The following is an 18449-nucleotide window of genomic DNA, read 5'->3' as shown; positions in this document are numbered from 1 at the left end:
TTCATAGTGTGTCCAACAGGCAGCCCTGCTCTGTGAGAGTGAATCTGCTTCAGAACTAGAAACATTCAGGCACGACCAGAGTCTTTTAGTCTTCCTTAGAGCTTTATGATAGTGCAGAGCCTTTACAGTTCTTTCATCTTTGAGTATGGCATCCTGCATCTTTATGATTATTGTTATTTTTGCCATTATTTCTGTCATTTTTATCTATATTTCCCCCCAGGCTGTCAAACTGGAAGTGTAAGGATTCTTTATGCGCCTTGTTGTGTTTGATCTAATATTACATTATTAAATGAACTACTCCATTGTTATGAAAGACTGAGGCATAGCATTTTTCATGTTTCACAGAGGCACTTAAGCATGCAGCAGGAAGAATTCCTTTGCTATAATTTCTATTTTCATCCGGTGCAAGGAGAAGCTGTCACCATGTTGACCGTTCTGTGTCATACAATGTATGTAAATGAACAATGGTAATAAATGCATATAAAGGCCTAGTCAGCAAGTTTTCCCAAGTTTAGGGCTGATAAAAGTATGGATTTTTACCTTCCCTTTGTGTTTTTTTATACTAAGGTAATTTAATGATTCATGACCCTCGACTTTAGAGCTCTTGAATTTGTGACTTGATTTTGTTTTGTCATTCTTAATTTGATCCTGAATTTTCTAAAACCCTGACTCCTAAGTAAACTTTTTCCATGTTTTCTTTATAGCTATGCTAAAGGATAATATGTGGTTAAATATGATCAATAAGAGGTTGTTATTATTCCCAAAAATAACTAAAAGAAGAGGAGAATATTATTAAAATAGTGTTTTTAGTTTTGTATTTATTTTTTAAGTTGTATTCTGGTTTTAATTCTTTTATGTGTGGTATGGGTATATATATGTATGTGTGCCACATATGTGCTCCTATACTAAATGTGGTTTCTTTCCTCTAATACCTGTGGTCTGTGGATTTGACTTAGATCAGACAAGGCAGCAGGAGCCTTTATTCACTGAGTCTTTGTCCACTGGGCTGTGTCCCTGTCACCCAGACAATCATTCGAAATGAATGACAACCAGTCTACTCAAGCTTTTCACAATTGCCCAAAAGCCCAATAAAATACAGGATTTAAGGTATGTATAGTATGTCTTTGGAAGACACATCTTTTCTATTCTCTAAAGAGCCTCCTGGATTGTTAAGCCCTGGAAATAAATTATATAGTAGAAAATGTTGAACAGCACAGCTCCTACTTGCTTAATTTAAAGTGGAAAAAAAGATCAGGGTGAAGACAAATAAAACATCCCTCTGTGTCTTTAAAAGGTTTATAAACGAACTTATTATTTCATTATTACCCACTTTTCAAAATGTATGTTGGAGTTACATCTGGGAATGAAGTAAGATAAGACTTTTCCAAAGCACAGTGAAATGTTTCAGAAGGTAGTTCTGATAGTCCTGCCATCTGGTTGATTCTCTGTGGTATTGATCAGTCTAATTTTTTGAGTACAATAAAACAAGAGAGATGACATAAAACAGAGTGGTATGATTGACATCATACTGTCAGAACCTGTATTCACAGGTACCCACGGTGTGACAGCAAGTATCACATCTTTCAGAAATCCAACCCTGAGTTTGTGTTTCTATGAAAAACACCTCATTTTCTGGCAGACAACTGTCTTAATGTGCTTACATATATAACAGATCTAAAGGTACATCTGTGTGGTAATAAAAATGAAACTTTCCATTAATTGTAGAACCTGAAGGGACTGGCAAAATGGCTATCAGCATAGTGTTTACAGCACAAGCATGAATTTGGAGCCCTAGTACTCATTGAAAAGCGAAGTGAAATACACATCAGTTTTGTAACTCCATTATGGTCATATTTAGTTGCTAGAAGAAAGAAGAAATTTTCAGGGGTAATAGAATAAAACAACAGCAACAACAAGAAAAGGATAATCCTCCTTCCACTTAACGTCTCAAATCCACGCATTCCTGAAAATATTGCTTCAAGTGGGACATTTCTTTCTGATTACTGTTTGTCAGCACAGACTGTGCTCCTCAGTAATGTTGAGGAATTTCCTTCACTACTAATCTTTCATCCCAGAACCGAAAGCCATCTGTTTGGAAAGTTCAAGAGGAAGAGCTTATTCCAGTCATGGGAAACAAAAGGAAACAATGCATCTTCAAATCTGGTCTGCCTCTCCTCTATAATTCCATTATTCTTTTACACCCAAGGGCACCAGAGAGGACAAAGCTAGATATACATTCTCAGATGTGGGTTCAGTACTCTGGGGCTTTGAATTTATCACAATATCAAAGAATCTAGAATAACTCCTGTTCATTTTTTTTATTCCCTATTTCCTCCACCCTCTGTTGCTCAGGCTTCTTGTATTAAATCAATCATCATCCATCAGTCTTTCCTCTCATCTGAGTGATACGATGCAGAAGAATATTCACTCGCTCTTATCATCCTGAGGAACAAACATTCAGATGGGATTGCCTTCCCCAATGACCCATAAAACATCGCTTCCATTATTATCTCTGTGTGGGCATTTGAATGTGAGGCTTGCCATTTTCTTTCTGTTTTATTCACAAGCACATTTCAAAATGCCAGTCAAAATCACTGTGCAGACTGCTTTGATTTGGGGTGAAAATGATGGCCGCTGACAGTATTTCAAATTTTTGGTCATGCACCTCAAAAGGTACATTATTATTTCTCTTCAGTCAGAATAACAATTTGTGGAAACAGTGCTTTTAAAAAGCAAATTCAGCCTTCATGATATGTTCAGATCTGTCTCTTAAGAAATACATTAAGTAATTGTTTCATGGCCTCATCCTTCTATGTAAAACAATTTTGTAGCATTTAAAATGGAAATCGACCATTGTAATTTCTCCTGTATTGCAAAGTATTTAAAATATACTACCTTCCTGAGTTTGGTCACAACAAGTCAACACCATTGAGGCCCCTGGATTGAAGATGGAACCGCTCCCTCTCCTCCTGCAACTGATAGCTGACCAGGTTAGAGCTGTGTATAAATAAAAACAGTGCTTTTGGAAATAATTATATATATGTTTACACACACACACACACACACAACTATCTTCGTTATTTTTATGGTACTCTTGGGCAAGTGTTTTTCCTCTGACCCATTTTTTTCTGATGGGTATCAGAGAGTTGGTACCATGCTTTTCCTGGCTTTCCCCTTTGCTAGAGCCTTTGTTTAGCTCCAGTCAACCTTCACCAACCCTCTGTTTCCTGCCTACTCCCAGGTCTATACAATTGTGGAAGACTGGTACATTAATATACGGAAAAGGGCTTATTCCACTAGGTACTACACAAACTAAAGAAACTTCATTCAATACAAACTTTTGCATTAAATAACTTAGTCAACCCCCTGGAGACAAGGAATTAATTTTCATTTTACAGGCATTGGATTTACAAGGTGTTCCATTAACTTTATTAAATGAAAAACAAACAGCCTTTCTTTGCAGCACAGGCTTTTGCTTTTAGCTTTCAACTTTATAACAATATGTGAATGGTTTTAATGCTTTTTACTATTCTGGATAAATTCTGATATTTAATCTGAAGTAAAGTGACCAAAATAAACCACCATTTGGGAAATTCAGACTGAAGTGCAGAGTCACTTCTAGAAAAGCTTGGGCATTAAGATTAGTCCAATTATTCTAATTCATTTTGAAAATAAATAAACTAAAACCATAGCCTTATCCTGAAGGGTCATGAAGTCTTTTACTCAGAACAAGACTATTGGAAAATTTTTTTCTCTTTTCTGTTCTAAGCATCATTAGGATAATGATGAGCAGATCTAGGTTCAGGATGGAATCTTTTGGAAAAATCCTGCCATATATTTTTCAACCCAGCCAATAATTAATAAAATTCTCAATACTTTTTAGTGAAAGAAAGAAAAGATTGATCTGTATTTAAATGAACTAAATTTAAAAACTTCATATTTTCAATGACATAGCTATTTGTATTCAGGGTATATGTTACACTTCTTTGAAGTGGAGATTTAGTAGTATATAAAATTAAAAAATAAACAGGCAAGGAAGAAATATTTTGTTATTTTCTAAAATTATATACTTAGGTTAAACATTATTTAGATATGTGAAAAGACACACACACACACGCGCATATATTATGCAAATGTTAACAACTAGATACTTCTCTGTGTGAAACCAAAATATAATATCTTATAAAAGCCTGCCAGGGAAACTGAACAGTAAAGTGCTCACCAATAATTTCTATCTGTGGGAACAGAGCTTCCTAGACCCCTGAAAGCTCACTTTGAAACATCACATAGTTCACTATTAGACAGTTTCTTCATTAAAAATGAACATTATTTGAAACAGTATTTTTATAAAAATTAGACATTTATTTTTAAATGAGTGAAGAATTTGCCACACATTTATGTAGGTAATGCTCATTGGTACCAGGTGGCTACTAGTCCAAGACATTTACAGTTGTTTACATGAGGAACAGTAGAGAATGTTACTCAATTGGCTTTTTATTCTTGCCCGTGATCAGTTATTTGTCTTAGCTAATGTATTATAGAATCAGTATTCATGGGTATATCACAGAAGGCACATTAAAAGATGATGGGAGTGAGTCACATGGCCCAGTAAGTGATTATCATACAAGCACAAGGAGCTGAGTCTGTATCCGAAGCACCCAGCTACAAAGCTGCCACAGAGCTCCAGAGACAGAGACCCCATAAGTAATCAGAGATCAATAGCGAGCCAGCCTAACTGAATTGGTGAGATCCAGGATCAGTAATATACCCAGTCTCAAAAGCCAACTGAGGAAGATATGGACATTTACCATTAATATCTACATATAAATGTACATTTAACATGAACAAACACCTAGGTACATATACACAATGGCATACACACATACATGTAAACACACACACACACACACACACACACACATACACGTGCGCACACACGAGAGAGACACAGAGACAGAGAGAGACAGAGACAGAGAGAGACAGAGACAGAGACAGAGAGAGAGCGGTTTCAGCACACTGAAAGAATAAGGTGAAATGTTATTTAGAGTTTCAATGAAAGTTTTCAAATACAGAGCACTAAAATATTTATGAAAGTGTAGAAATAGATAATAGCTGTGAAGTAGCAAGGAAGCTATATACTTTAGGGTTGTAAACTGATAGACATAGTTTCTCAGGGAAACTCATAGTTAAAAAAGTATGAGTAAAATTTGTTTTCCTAATGCTTAAACCATTTCTTTCATTTCTATTGCAATTGAACTATTTAATATTAAAAACTACCTTATATGTTCTAATACTTAACTTATAAATTTGTTTAGTTACTTGTTTATTTAAATTATGAGGAAAGACACATAATGTGATCTATCCACTGTTATGATGCAGATTTCTGCAGTTTTTTATCCTATATGAATGAAACTCTATCACTTGAATAGCATATCCTCAGTGCCCACTCCCCGACTCTTGGCTACCTCTTCAACTTCCTGCTTCTGTTTTTGACCACCTTGGTTAGGTCATGTGTTTTGTTTTTTCTTTTGTTTTGTTTTTCGAGACAGGGTTTCTCTGTGTAGCTTTGTGCCTTTCCTGGAACTCACTCTGTAGCCCAGATCTGCCTGTCTCAGCCTCCAGAGTGCTGGGATTAAGGGCATGAGCCACCACCGCCCTGCTGGAATTTTCTTAATTAGTGATTCATGAGGACAGGACAGTCCATTGTAGGTGGGACCAACTCAGAGATGGTTATCCTGGGTTCTATAAAAAACAGGCTGAGATTGGTGCAAGCCTTTATTTAATCCCAGCAATTAGGAGGCAGAGTCAGGCATATCTTTCAGTTCTAGGCCAGCCTGGTCTACAGAGTGAGTTCCAGGACAGGCACCAAAACTACACAGAGAAAAATTAAATAAATAAATAAATAAATAAATAAATAAATAAATAAATAAATAAGAAGGAAGGAAGGAAGAAAAAAGGAAGAAAGGCTGGGTAAGCCATGAGGAGCAAGCCAGGAAGCAATATTTTTTCAGGGGCTGAGCATCAGCTCCTCTCTCCTACCCTGCTGGACTTACTGTTCTGGCTTCCTTAGAGGAGGAAAAATGATGTGGAAGTGTAAGCCAAATAAACACTTTGCTCCCTTAGTTGCTTTAGTCATGGTGTTACATCACAGCAATAGTAACCCTAAGACCGAAATTGGTGTGAGGATAGTGGGGTATTGCTATGACAGACCTCGCTCTGTTGTTTTTGAAGGAACTGTGGAAGGACTTTGGACTTTGGACAGGAAGAGTCATTGTGTTTTCAAAGCATGATGACCTGTTATATGGGAGTTTGGAAGAAAAGATTGTTTAGGAAAATGCAGATGATGCAGGCTCGGTTTATGGAAGTGTCAGAGGGATGCAAACTCTACCAGTTCATTTCTGTGAAGAAATTGTGGTGTCTGGTCAGCTAGGCCTGGAGAACTGGCTATGATGAACAAAAGGCTAGAACCACCAAAGAAAACTTTTACGTTGATGGGACAATTGATGCTGGTTAGCTAAAGCTGAGAAATTACTGATGATTAAGAAGAGATCAGTATTATTGAGCTGAAATCTTCTGGGAAAGGTTTTGCAGCATTAGCACCTTGACCTGGCAGACAGATTTGGTGGTTTATTAGAGTCACCTAGGTTACAGTAGTTTTGAAGCCATAAAGGGGTGGAGAAGAGCAATGAGGCACGATGTCATGAGAGGCCATGAGAGGCCATTGATGAAGGAGCAGTTGAAGGTCCTGGGTTAAAAGAGCCATGCAGAAAACTTGAGGTTTGCCATCATGACAAGGACCGAGGAGAAGATCCTAATGAAAGAGTAAAAGTACAGTCCAGAGGAACCCAGCATTTTGGAGATTGCCAGACCCATGGGATGACCACCAAGAAAAGCAGGAGCAGTGGAATGGCTGAGCAAGCCTTGAGAAGCAAGCCAGTAAGCAGGACTTCTCCATAACCACTGCTTCAGCTACTTGCCTCCAAGCTCCTGCCCTGTTTGACTCCCTTCCCTGGCTTCCTTAAATGATGAGCAGTGATATTAAAGCTCAAGCCAGATAAACCCTTTCCTCTCCAAGTTACTTTGGTCATGGTGTCTCAAAATGCAACAGTAAAGCAAACTTGGACAGTGTTTATGACCAATGTTGTCCATTAAGTAATTACAGTAGTTTTAAGATGGTTTGAAATCATTATGGCTAAGTAAATTATGAAACATTTTTAAAGACTGTTTTACTATTACATCAATCAAATAATGTAAGTAGATTAATGAGCAAGAAATAGATAACCTATCTATACCAGTCTCCAAAAATGGTCATGTTCTTTCTAAATGAGACACAAAGTTTTAGAAATTTGCCACTTTGTAAGTTGTAGAGCCTGGAATGTAGCTGTCAAATGGAACATAGTACTGTAGTCCTATTAGGAGGAGATATGCAAGCTCTTCTGTACTTTTATCTTGGGCAGAACAGGTTGAGAAACACATAAAGTGGAATTTGGACAGTACATAATCCAAATCAGAAAAAAACCATGGCATAATTTTACTTGATCTAGGAATTGAGGCCTTTGAATGTGGGGAAGAAAAAACAGTAATTAAAAAAGTATTATCTTAGGAAAAACTTCTCGAAATGTTGCTGTAAGTAAAAAGTTGTGAATTATACTTTGACAATGACAAATTGAATAAACTTAATTTCTAAAGCAGTATATAAAGACAAGTAAATTGGTGTTTTGCTGCTGCATTCCTTATGAATATAGATTAGAAGAATGTTTATGGAGGGACAATCATGCATTTCTCCTGAGTGGCATATTGTTCAAATCTTTGGTCATTTCAGTATTTAGTCATCAAGTAGTTCATAGTTACTTTTGTAGAGCCCATGGTAATTGTCAATTAATTATGACTCAGTCAATCATATTGACTGTGTGGGGAAATAAATAGCCATTTAGCCAAATGAATGTTACATATTCTGTGTTCCTGTTATTTTATCTAGAAGTGAATGGTGTCAATAAATGCTATATATTGTGATGAATTTATACAAGCTACATTAGACTTCCTGGTAGTGAAAGTAGGACTTCTTCACAGAGAAGAATCCTAATTAATACCAAATACCAATAAATGTTAAATATCATGTTTTTTTTAAAATAATATTTCACACTGAAGTCAGGGAAAAATCACTGGAGGCCCAGCCGGGCAGACAGTCTAATGTGAAGACTTCTAGTGTGTTTTGATTCAATCACATTTTTTTTGTAATTAAATTAAAATAACTTAGACCATTCCAATCCCTACATGAAAATCTGTTTTACTGGTGGAAACTTGTGGCAACAGTAAACATGACATCTCAGTGACTTGTATTAGTACCTCACCACTCAGGGTGCCACACAGACTACACTTTAATATGGACAGCTGGGGATGTCCTTTCCTTTAGAGCCTTTTTGTTCTATGTGTTGCTTATATCCTAAGCAACTCCTAAAATTTATTTATTAGTGTGAAGGCAGAGAGTAATGGACCATATGGAGACATCTAACCTGCATAATAAAGGTGCTCAATGCAATGGAAGAAATTCTTCTTTTCTTTCTTGCTATTCCCCTCTCTTCCCCTCCCTTCCGGCCTACTTCCTCTCCTGCTTCTTCTCCCTTTTCTATTACCCCCCCCCTTTTGTCCATAATTTATATTTCTCCCTCTTGCACACTAGATATAGATAACATAATTATAACAAGGCCTTGGAAAACCTAAGGGCCAGTACCAGACTTAAGCACACTAGCAGCAGCAAGCTGTTCTAATTCTCTTGGAACAACTCTGCTTTGGGAACAGTTAATAAAAACAAGTGTACTTCAGAGGGGAATAGTTCTCATTGATACACAAGTTTCATATTGGGAAAAATAGTAGAATAAAATTCAATCTAGATGCAATATCCACATAATCCATTTATATTCATTTAAATTCCACTGGTTTGCACTGCTGTTGCCTGTCTACATGATGCCAAATGATGGCATTGGTTGAATTTTGAATATTTTAATATATTATTTTGTTTCTGAGTAGATAGTATTTACTGAAAAATTAAATAATGCATTGCATTCAATACTTACTAGCAATGTTGTATTGACAGGGCTGTTTTTGATTGGTTACTTATGGGTTGGTGTGTTTTGTTTTTAACATTGGATACTAGATAATATTCACACTATTTGTTTCTATTGTCTCAGTAACAATACAGCTAACGGACAAGATTCTTTAACTGCCTACAACTCTCATTTAATATAGGAGCTAGTAAATTTTTTTCTAAAAAGACGAGAGAGATAGTGACCTTAAACTTTGGTGGACAGTCTCTTGTTGCTTAGTATACACTTTTATGATCACAGTCATAGAAAAAATTTAAGATAAAAAGAAAAAAATAATGGTGAAATAATGTCCTGAGATAACTTTGTAGATGCTGAAAGGAAATTTCTGTCCTTCCTCTCTCTTCTTGCCACCCTGCCACCCCTCCCCCCCCATAGACTACTGGCCAAGAGAAGTCCAAACTGATCTACTGTGGTGATCAGATGGCCAAACACCCTAACTGTTGTGGTTATTCATAACACTCTTTTCCAATGACTGATGGAAGTGGATGTAGAGATTCATGGCCAAGGCCCAAGTGGAGCTCTGGGAGTCCAGTTGGTGAGAAAGAGGGATTGTATGAACAGGAATTGTTGAGACCATGATTGGAAAAAGCACAAGGACAAATAGCCAAACATTTAAAATTTTGAATAAAGATGATTTATAGATGGTTGTTTTGTGTACAGGTGTTTTGACACTACCAAGTACTTAACATACCAGTGTCAAGAAAAGATTGGAAGTTAGTTTGGGAAACGTCAATTCTGAATACGTTAACTGGAATCTTTAATATTTTTGCTGTATCATTCTAATCTTAATGAGGATGTCATTCATTAATTAGCTGACGACATGGACCTTTTAACATGAAGAAAATGTTATAAGACCACTAGTTTTTGTTTTTTATTTTTTTTCCTAAACCTTGCTAGTTTCCTTGCTCTTTTATTTTCCACCTGGCTTTTCTTCTGCCTTTCACACTAATTCGAATAGATCTCTTTGTGATGCAGGTACTTAGAGCACCATCTAGAGATGAAAAGCTACAATTAACAGTTTAAAAAAAAAAAAGGACCCAAATGCTATGTAGCTGAGAGATGACTGCAATTTACAATTAATTTGCAGATTGTATTTTCAAATGATTGGCTCAAAGACAGTCACACATCCTTAACTGAAAGCAAATACTTATTTAATGTTGATTCTTTGCATAACTCTTCCAAAAAATACATTGATTGAATAGCTTCAAACTATAATTTGCATTCTGTGCAAATAATTAAGATAATGAATAGATTACAGTGTATTTAATCATATTCATGAAATCCCTTGTTTTGAATGGATAAATTGAAAAAAATCTAAAATGCCATACATAAACATAAAATATATAGAAATCAAAATTGATATGAAGGATCTCCCTAAGCTTAAAATTATGTATTCATTATCATATATGTATACATATTTTTCTAACTAAATATGGAAGTATATTCTAAGTCACTGAATATAAATAGCACCACTGTGGCTTAGATTGTGGCAGAAATTGAGAGTTGAAATTAATTTAATGCTCTGATTATCTAAATATCTTGATTTTTGATGAGTGTGATGAACTGTGATATAGGTATTGTTCTACTGGTTCATGAGCAGAAGTTTTCTTCATGTAAACTGCTAAATGACAAATATTGACATTTAGGAGTAATATTTGCAAGTAAGAGATTTTGGCCCAAGTAAAGTAATAGCTCTCTAATTCCGACATTTCAGTGTTGTTGGGTTTTTATTTTGGAAACCATGTCTGTTTCCAGAATTGCTAGTGCATTGCCCATTTTTGTCTAGGCTCACAGATGACAGGACACGCTGATACTTTTTGTCACCAATTTATGTGTATCTGCTTTGTCTGAAATACTGCCACTTCAAACTTAAAAAGTTGAAAATAAGTTCCTATGTCATAAATATGGAAAGAAGCTATTGGAATAAGAGACACGTGAATCTAATCTAAATATGTCTTACTTTGAGGTAAGTTTATTTTTAATTTTCATTACTGATTCTCATAGATGAGAACAAAGTCCTAAGGAATGCATCAATTTAAATACTCTAAAGGAGTCATCACACAAACTGAGAGTCTCATGACTGGCTACCTTAACCCAAGAGAGTCTTACAATTCCTGAAAAGTTTTCTGAATGTTACCGAACTTTCCTATATCATGCCAAACTATAAAATACAGGCTAGTGGTTGAATCTTTGATTTCTTTTGATATTTATATGAGAAATACTTATTGTAATTTCTGATAACAGAAATATATTAATAAAATCTAATTTTTTACAGTGGAAAAATGAATAAAATGAAGGTCCCTCAATTATCTTGGTCTTGCAAATTAAGCCCGGAAGTGGTACACATAGTTCAGTGCATTGTATGGTAACATAAGAGTGTGTAAAATGGTAATTGTAACCAGGAACACATTGTGGAAAATAACTCTCCTGTCCTAAATACAGAAGAGGGAAGCCATTTTTCTAAATCTTTACCCTGACCAAAGGACCAAAGGCTAGGCAAGACTGTAATCTGCTACTGCACTGAGGTTTCTTCAGATCTATCGTGTTCTTTTAAACCTCTTTAGTAAATATAGGCCCACCTGTGTACTTTCAAGTTCACAATAAAATCTTAACTTTTTTTCATGTCAACATCATATAGGAAGGTAGTATACTGTGATAGATCTTTTGAAATGTAACCCAGAATCTTAAGCAATTCCTGTTATAACTCCCCTGTTACTGTGTACTTGGGATCTATTTAACATCTTTTTAAAGGACAGCACCTTCTGCAGTAGGTTTTACCTTCCTAGACCATCATTACATTCCAAAATATGTAGCTAACACTTAATGCCTTGAACAGTCAGAAATACATGCTAATTTTATAGAATTGTCATATTGCACTTGAGTATTTAAATCTTTGTAGATTTGTTATTTGGCAGCTCTACATATAACATTACTTTAACAAATAAAATATATTTAAGACATCTGAGAGAAAAATCTAATACAGGTGTTACTTGAAATTTAGAATTTTGATTTCTCTTAGGATTCTTAGTGGCCAGGCTATTAAACTGTCTATGACAATGAGTTAATAAATAAACATTTAGAAAGACAGAAACTCTATCTCAATCACTCATCATTTTGAGGCATTTTAATATATCTGTAAGTTAGTTTTTTTTATCTATAGATTGAAAAATGGCACATGACCTATATATTCCATGCCAAATAACAGTAAAATTAATTCAATTAAACTTTGGATTAAAAGATAAGTAGGATTTTAAGGCCCTAAAGCTGCATGTATTACATAATTCTATTCCTCTATGATTTCTTTGTTTGACTTTTAGTTTAAGAATAACATCACATATTTATAGATAAAAAGAAATATAAAGTTCTTGATGTGACAGACATAGTCCTTATAGATCCAGGATTTCATCTTGAATTATTCTCAAAATATAATAAAATTGAGGTCACATTAGCAGCTAGACAGACTATATAAGTGTGTGTGTGTGTGTGTGTGTGTGTGTGTGTGTGTGTGTGTGTGTGTGTGTGTGTGTGTGTGTGTGTGCATGTGCACAACAGGGTGGTGGTGATGTCTATGTACAGACCCTTAGAGAATGCATTTTAAATTAGAACTTTATGCAATTAGACATGATTCCAGACAAGGTCAAATAGTACTTTGCTAATTATGAAATGAAAAATCCTCAAGCAGAATTTTCCTTAGAGGTTATAATAATGAGTAAGGCTAAAACTCTGATTGTTTATCAGATTTGTTTTACTGTCAGGATATAATATCAAAAAGTGGCAGGTAAAATTCTTTACTACTGATCTTCCTATCTTCTGATTGTAGATAGAGAGAAAATGACAAGTTACCATTTTTAATGTTGAGAAAAAGCCCTTAAAGAGATCATGATTTTGTAGTTAAAAGGAATATTTCAGGTGTTGTTTTTTTTTTCAAATAATTTACAATGAATAGAACTGTCTAATAGATGAGGTTTAAAATCAATGTGAAAATTATCAAAAATATATAAAAGTCCACATGAATTTGTCCCTTCAGCTTTTAAAATTAGAGTTGGACTAATAGTTGATTATTATACTCATATAATTGAAAGAAATATATCGAGCTGAAGAAAATTCATAAAACAGAGAGCTATTATGACAAGAATACAAGATTTCTGATCTGGATGTTGGGTTTATGTGGCTGCAAATGTAGCTCTTATATTGATGAATTAACATCAAGCTAGATATAAAATTGTCAAATCATGCTTGTTTTCAACAAAACCAGTGTGATATAGTAATATATCACTATATATATATATATATATATATATATATATATATATATATATATATATTATAATAAAATCATGATTCCTGACTGGATAAGTTTAGATTCACATTCTGACTTCTCCAACAATTCAACTGTTTGGGAATTACTTAACTTTTAGTTTTCCCACTTGTGTATAGAGGAAGCCAATAATACCTTCCTCATACAATGAATGGGAAATTCATAATATGAATAATTGCAGGTAAGCTACTCATCATACTACCTTACATTCAAATGTGTTTATAAGTTAGGCCTGCCTTCCTGTGGTATCTCCAGTGGAAACCAAACTTAGTCATAGACTACTCCTCTATTCCTGGTGTGTACTGTGTTTCTACTTCCCCCACTTTATTGGAGCTTAGATAACAAGAATCCAGCTCTCAGACTTTTCACTCCAAGGACAGTTGCTGGCAAGGCTGATGTCATAGCCTGTAAACTGAAGACCAGCTTTAGACAATGTTCAAATGAACAAGGTGAAGCAGTGTTCTAGAGACCAGCTAGGATCTCTCTGAAGCTCCTCTTCATTCTTTTCAAATGCAAGCTTTCTTTCAGCTACCTCAGGTCACTGGAGATTTCTTTTACAAGCACCTTGCCTAGCAGAACTAGGAAGCAGTTCCCATGGCAGCTTGCTTTTCCATTGATACAAGTTATGTCTAAAATAAACAAGTTGAGTGAAAAGTGAACCCAGTATATATTCCTTTCTAAAAGACATCTCACAATTAATACATACTTTCCCCCTTTCTGTTTTCTTCTTGTTGTTTTGCTCTGTTGCCAAGGTATACACTTACCATTAGTTTCCTTTTACAGTAAAATTGATAATTTTAATAAGTAGATCAGAAAAAAAAGTCACCTCTATAATTCATGTATTACATGTCTCATTACTGGAAACATTTTTAAAATTTGTAGACATTCCAAACATCACCAAGAAAACATTTCATTGTTCTTCACATCCATTTTCAAATTGGATTTATTGATTAAAATAGATTTAATAAGCATTTCTTCATTGTTAATTTGTTGATATGCACTTATGTACAATATTCCAAATATCATTTATTTTCTCCATGTCTTACTGTGGAATGGGTGTTAGTATATTTGATTTCATTGCAACAAAAATAATAAAAGACATGAGATACATAGTTTTGCTAGACTTCAATAAAACACTGATAAACATTTTCAAATATCAAATCAGCTTCTTAGTTTGTCTAGTGCATAGGGGATTTCAGGATTTGAAAATTGCTGTAATGAAATGTAAATTTTTTCATCTCCTGTATTTGATGTAATTTTCCTTAGCTTCTCCTTATTTCATTGACATTGATACTATTATAAAAAAAAACTAATAGTTTCTCTGGAAAAACTTAATATATCCTTAGTTGAGAAAATTATGAAATTTTATGTAACTTTTAAAAATGAATTCCATGCACAGTCATCCTCAATATTGAATGACTAAACTCATTTCATATATTTTCTTCAGAATTGGTGAATGCATAAATAAATACTTAGATCATCAAAATTCACTTGTGTATTTAAAGGGTAATTTTTATTTTAGTAAGGACATTCAGAAAGTTTCCATAATGTCTTTCTTTTAATCACATAATTCCTACTGTAAATCATAACTGAATACCAATTATATTGTATAGTTTATATTTATACTTATGAATAAATAGCAAACTTTATAAACTAAAGTGGTTCATATTTGAACAAGAGAAAGAAACATTTGATAAACTTTCTCAATGGCATGTACATTATTCATTCTTATGTGAAATACAGAGTGGTTTTAGGTGGAGAAAACAGCAGTCACTTGAGGATAATATTGGAACAAGTTAATAGACATTTTAGTTTTGTTTAGTGGAAGCTGTAGTGTGTTTTTTCTGTTTTAAAAATTCTTCAACCAAAATTTGTCCATATGTCCCTTCTGAACTTAATTTGCTCAAATAACAACCTATTCATATCTCCTTATATCTTGTCATTGTTCTGTTAACCTTATAAATGTGGTTTTTTTTCTTCTATAGATTTTTCCTAATGATGCTTGCCTAATCACAAAATTCTTATGTTTACAGGGTCTTATCCAGAAGAAAAGTGAACGCTTATTCCCTTGAATCCTTATCAGACAAGCTTCTTCTTGTAAAAGATGGTAATTAACATATAGAGCCACAGTTGGACACTGAACAGAGAGCACTCCACTCTGAGTAAAATGTTTTCATCAAACCTGTCTCTTCAAGGCTTATGGGTCTATGAGGAAGTGAGAAGGAAAGATTGAAAGAATAAGAGGGTAGATAACTCCAAGAAAACAGTGTCTTCCAGACATAGCAGGATGTTATACATATGAACTTACACAAATATGACAGTCTGTACACATAAGAAAATGAAAACCCTTCACATGTTCAAAAAAGAAAAATTCTAAGCAAAGAGCAGTGTTTGTGGACACAAAGTGCCCCTAATCAAGAAGCTGCTAGTGCTTGATAATGATACCTGCTGTGAAAGCAAAAAACATTTTCTCCAGTAAAGTATCACTAAGTATATCACACACACTCCAGAGCCGCCTACATACGCAGAAAGCCTTGTCCAATACAAAATAGTCTCTACAGTTTGTGTGTGTGTGTGTGTGTGTGTGTGTGTGTGTGTGTCTGTGTCATCTGTGTCTTGTGTCTGTCTTTGTGTGTTGGGGCCTTTTTTTTTTTGGTTTTTCGAGACAGGGTTTCTCTGTGTAGCTTTGCACCTTTCTTGGATCTCACTCTGTAGACCAGGCTGGCCTCGAACTCACAGAGATCCACCTGCCTCTGCCTCCCGAGGGCTGGGATTAAAGGCATGCACCACCACCGCCCAGCTTGGGGCCTTTTGTTTCTTCCTGTTGATGTTCTGGTATTTTTATGTATTGTGTTTTTGTTTGTTTTAATATTTTTTTGTTTTATTTTGGAGAGAGAAAAGTTAATTGTATAGTAAAGTAGGTAGGATCTGGGAGTAACTGGGTTGTGGAAAATATGATAAAATGAAATATGATTTATGAAGAAAGTTTTAAATAAAGAAATTTAAAAAGGGAAGAACAGATGACAGATATTCTTCAGGAATGTCCAGCAAACTTCTCATAATATTTGTGAATATTCAGGTCATATTTAACCAGTATATTATGTGGGTATTATGCATTGCAAAAATTGATATGGCCTAGTAGATAAAGATTAACTTTACAGGGTTAAGATAATATGTTTCACTTAAGTTGGTGAATATTAGAACTTGCACTTTACAGACTTGAGGTATTGAAAGCAGTGTTCAAGGTATAGTAGAGGTAAACTGTGTTAGGTTTCATTAACTTTCTTGTTTAATGGTGACAGCAAAGACTCTAATTTCAGGCATCATTGTGTCTATAAAATGATATATGCTTGGACATATAGAATGAAGATACGTAAAAAATTTGAGATGATTGTTTATATATCTTAACTATTATAAATGGAATAACAGACATGAGTGTCAAAAACATGTAGCAGAAAAACAATGGGTGAGAAAAGGGAAATTTATTCAGGAAATGTGTGTGTAGAAATAATTTGAATATATGAGTTATCATCAACAAGGATTAGGATTTAAAATTGCAATTCTAAATATGAATTATCATATTTAATTGTGCTATAAAATCAAAATATGATTTGATACACAGTGCATCTAAGCTATTTGGAATCTGTAATTCTGACAGAAATTATGTTCATTCAAAAGCTATGGAAACCCTAAAACTAGTTTTGAAACCTTTTCATGACCTTTCATTGTATAAAATTACTCCTTTTGACCAGCATTTGAAAGTAATGAAACTGAATCAAGATAAAGTGAATATTAAGGCGATTACTTTATTTCATTACATAATGAACAGCTGCTCTATGGCAACCATTGTAAAGAATAGTGATGGACAACTTTGATAAGGCTTTTCCTCACAAGGAAGTCATTTCATTTAATGATGACTTGCCCCTGAGAATGAATATTCACTGACTATGGAGATAAATTTTAGACTATCTGCAGACTAAAATGAGTCCTAATGGATTAGTCTTTAAAATGTGAGAGGGCTTGCACAGACCTCGGGGAAGATCTTAGGCACTTATAAGTTATTAATAAAATATATTTTCCATAAGCCATTATGAAAATTTTCATACGTATGCATTTAAATGTGCTTATCTCTTCACATATCAACTCAACTCTCTCTCTCTTTCTGTCTCTCTCTATATATATGTACATACATATATATGTACATGCATATATATACATATATATATATATACATACATACATATGTGTGTGTATATTTATGTACAAGCTTAATTGGCTTATGTGTTTCAGGAGTAAGAAAATTTTAATTTGCAAAGAGTGACTCCAGTTAACCCTGCATTTTACATTCCAAATTGTTAAAATACATTTCAAGTGCTGACTATTTTCAATTGTATCAGTATGAAACAAACATTAATGTGTATAATTAGGAAGTGTAAAATGTATATTCTCTAGTAATCATTTTTATAATTTCAAGGGCCCAAAGAAGCAAAGAAGATAAATAAATCCTGCTCTTTGACCTCCCAGTGGATCAGAGAAACACTCTCTAGCAGTCATATCAGTATGCAAGGAGAGCAAGCCTCATTAGTTTGCCATCTGCTGTGGTAGATAGATGCTTAAATGTTGCCATTGTGAGGTTCATTGAGTGGTAAAATTATAATTAAAAATCATACATAGATTGAAAGTAAAGACTCTCAGAAATAAACCAGCTGCCAAATGATAACAGAGATGCAATGTCTCTTTGAAAAATGGGCAAATTATGTTTTTCTATATGTTTTACATGTGTGTATGTACCTGAGACATATATACAAATGTTTTTTCAGAGTAAATTATAAATACACACATGAATAGAAAGATAAATGTTTCTTGATAAGCTATGCTTAGCATAGTTTTTCTATAGAAGGAATTAAAAGCTAGATACCAACACCTAATATTTCCATTAAGAACTCTGAGATTGAATATATATATATTAACTGATTATAAACATTGTTATTATCAATTCACTGAAATTTTTAAAAATAAAAGATATA

Source organism: Onychomys torridus, chromosome 9, assembly GCF_903995425.1.
Source record: "Onychomys torridus chromosome 9, mOncTor1.1, whole genome shotgun sequence".
Lineage (NCBI taxonomy): Eukaryota > Metazoa > Chordata > Mammalia > Rodentia > Cricetidae > Onychomys > Onychomys torridus.
Note: the sequence above shows the minus strand (reverse complement) of the source record.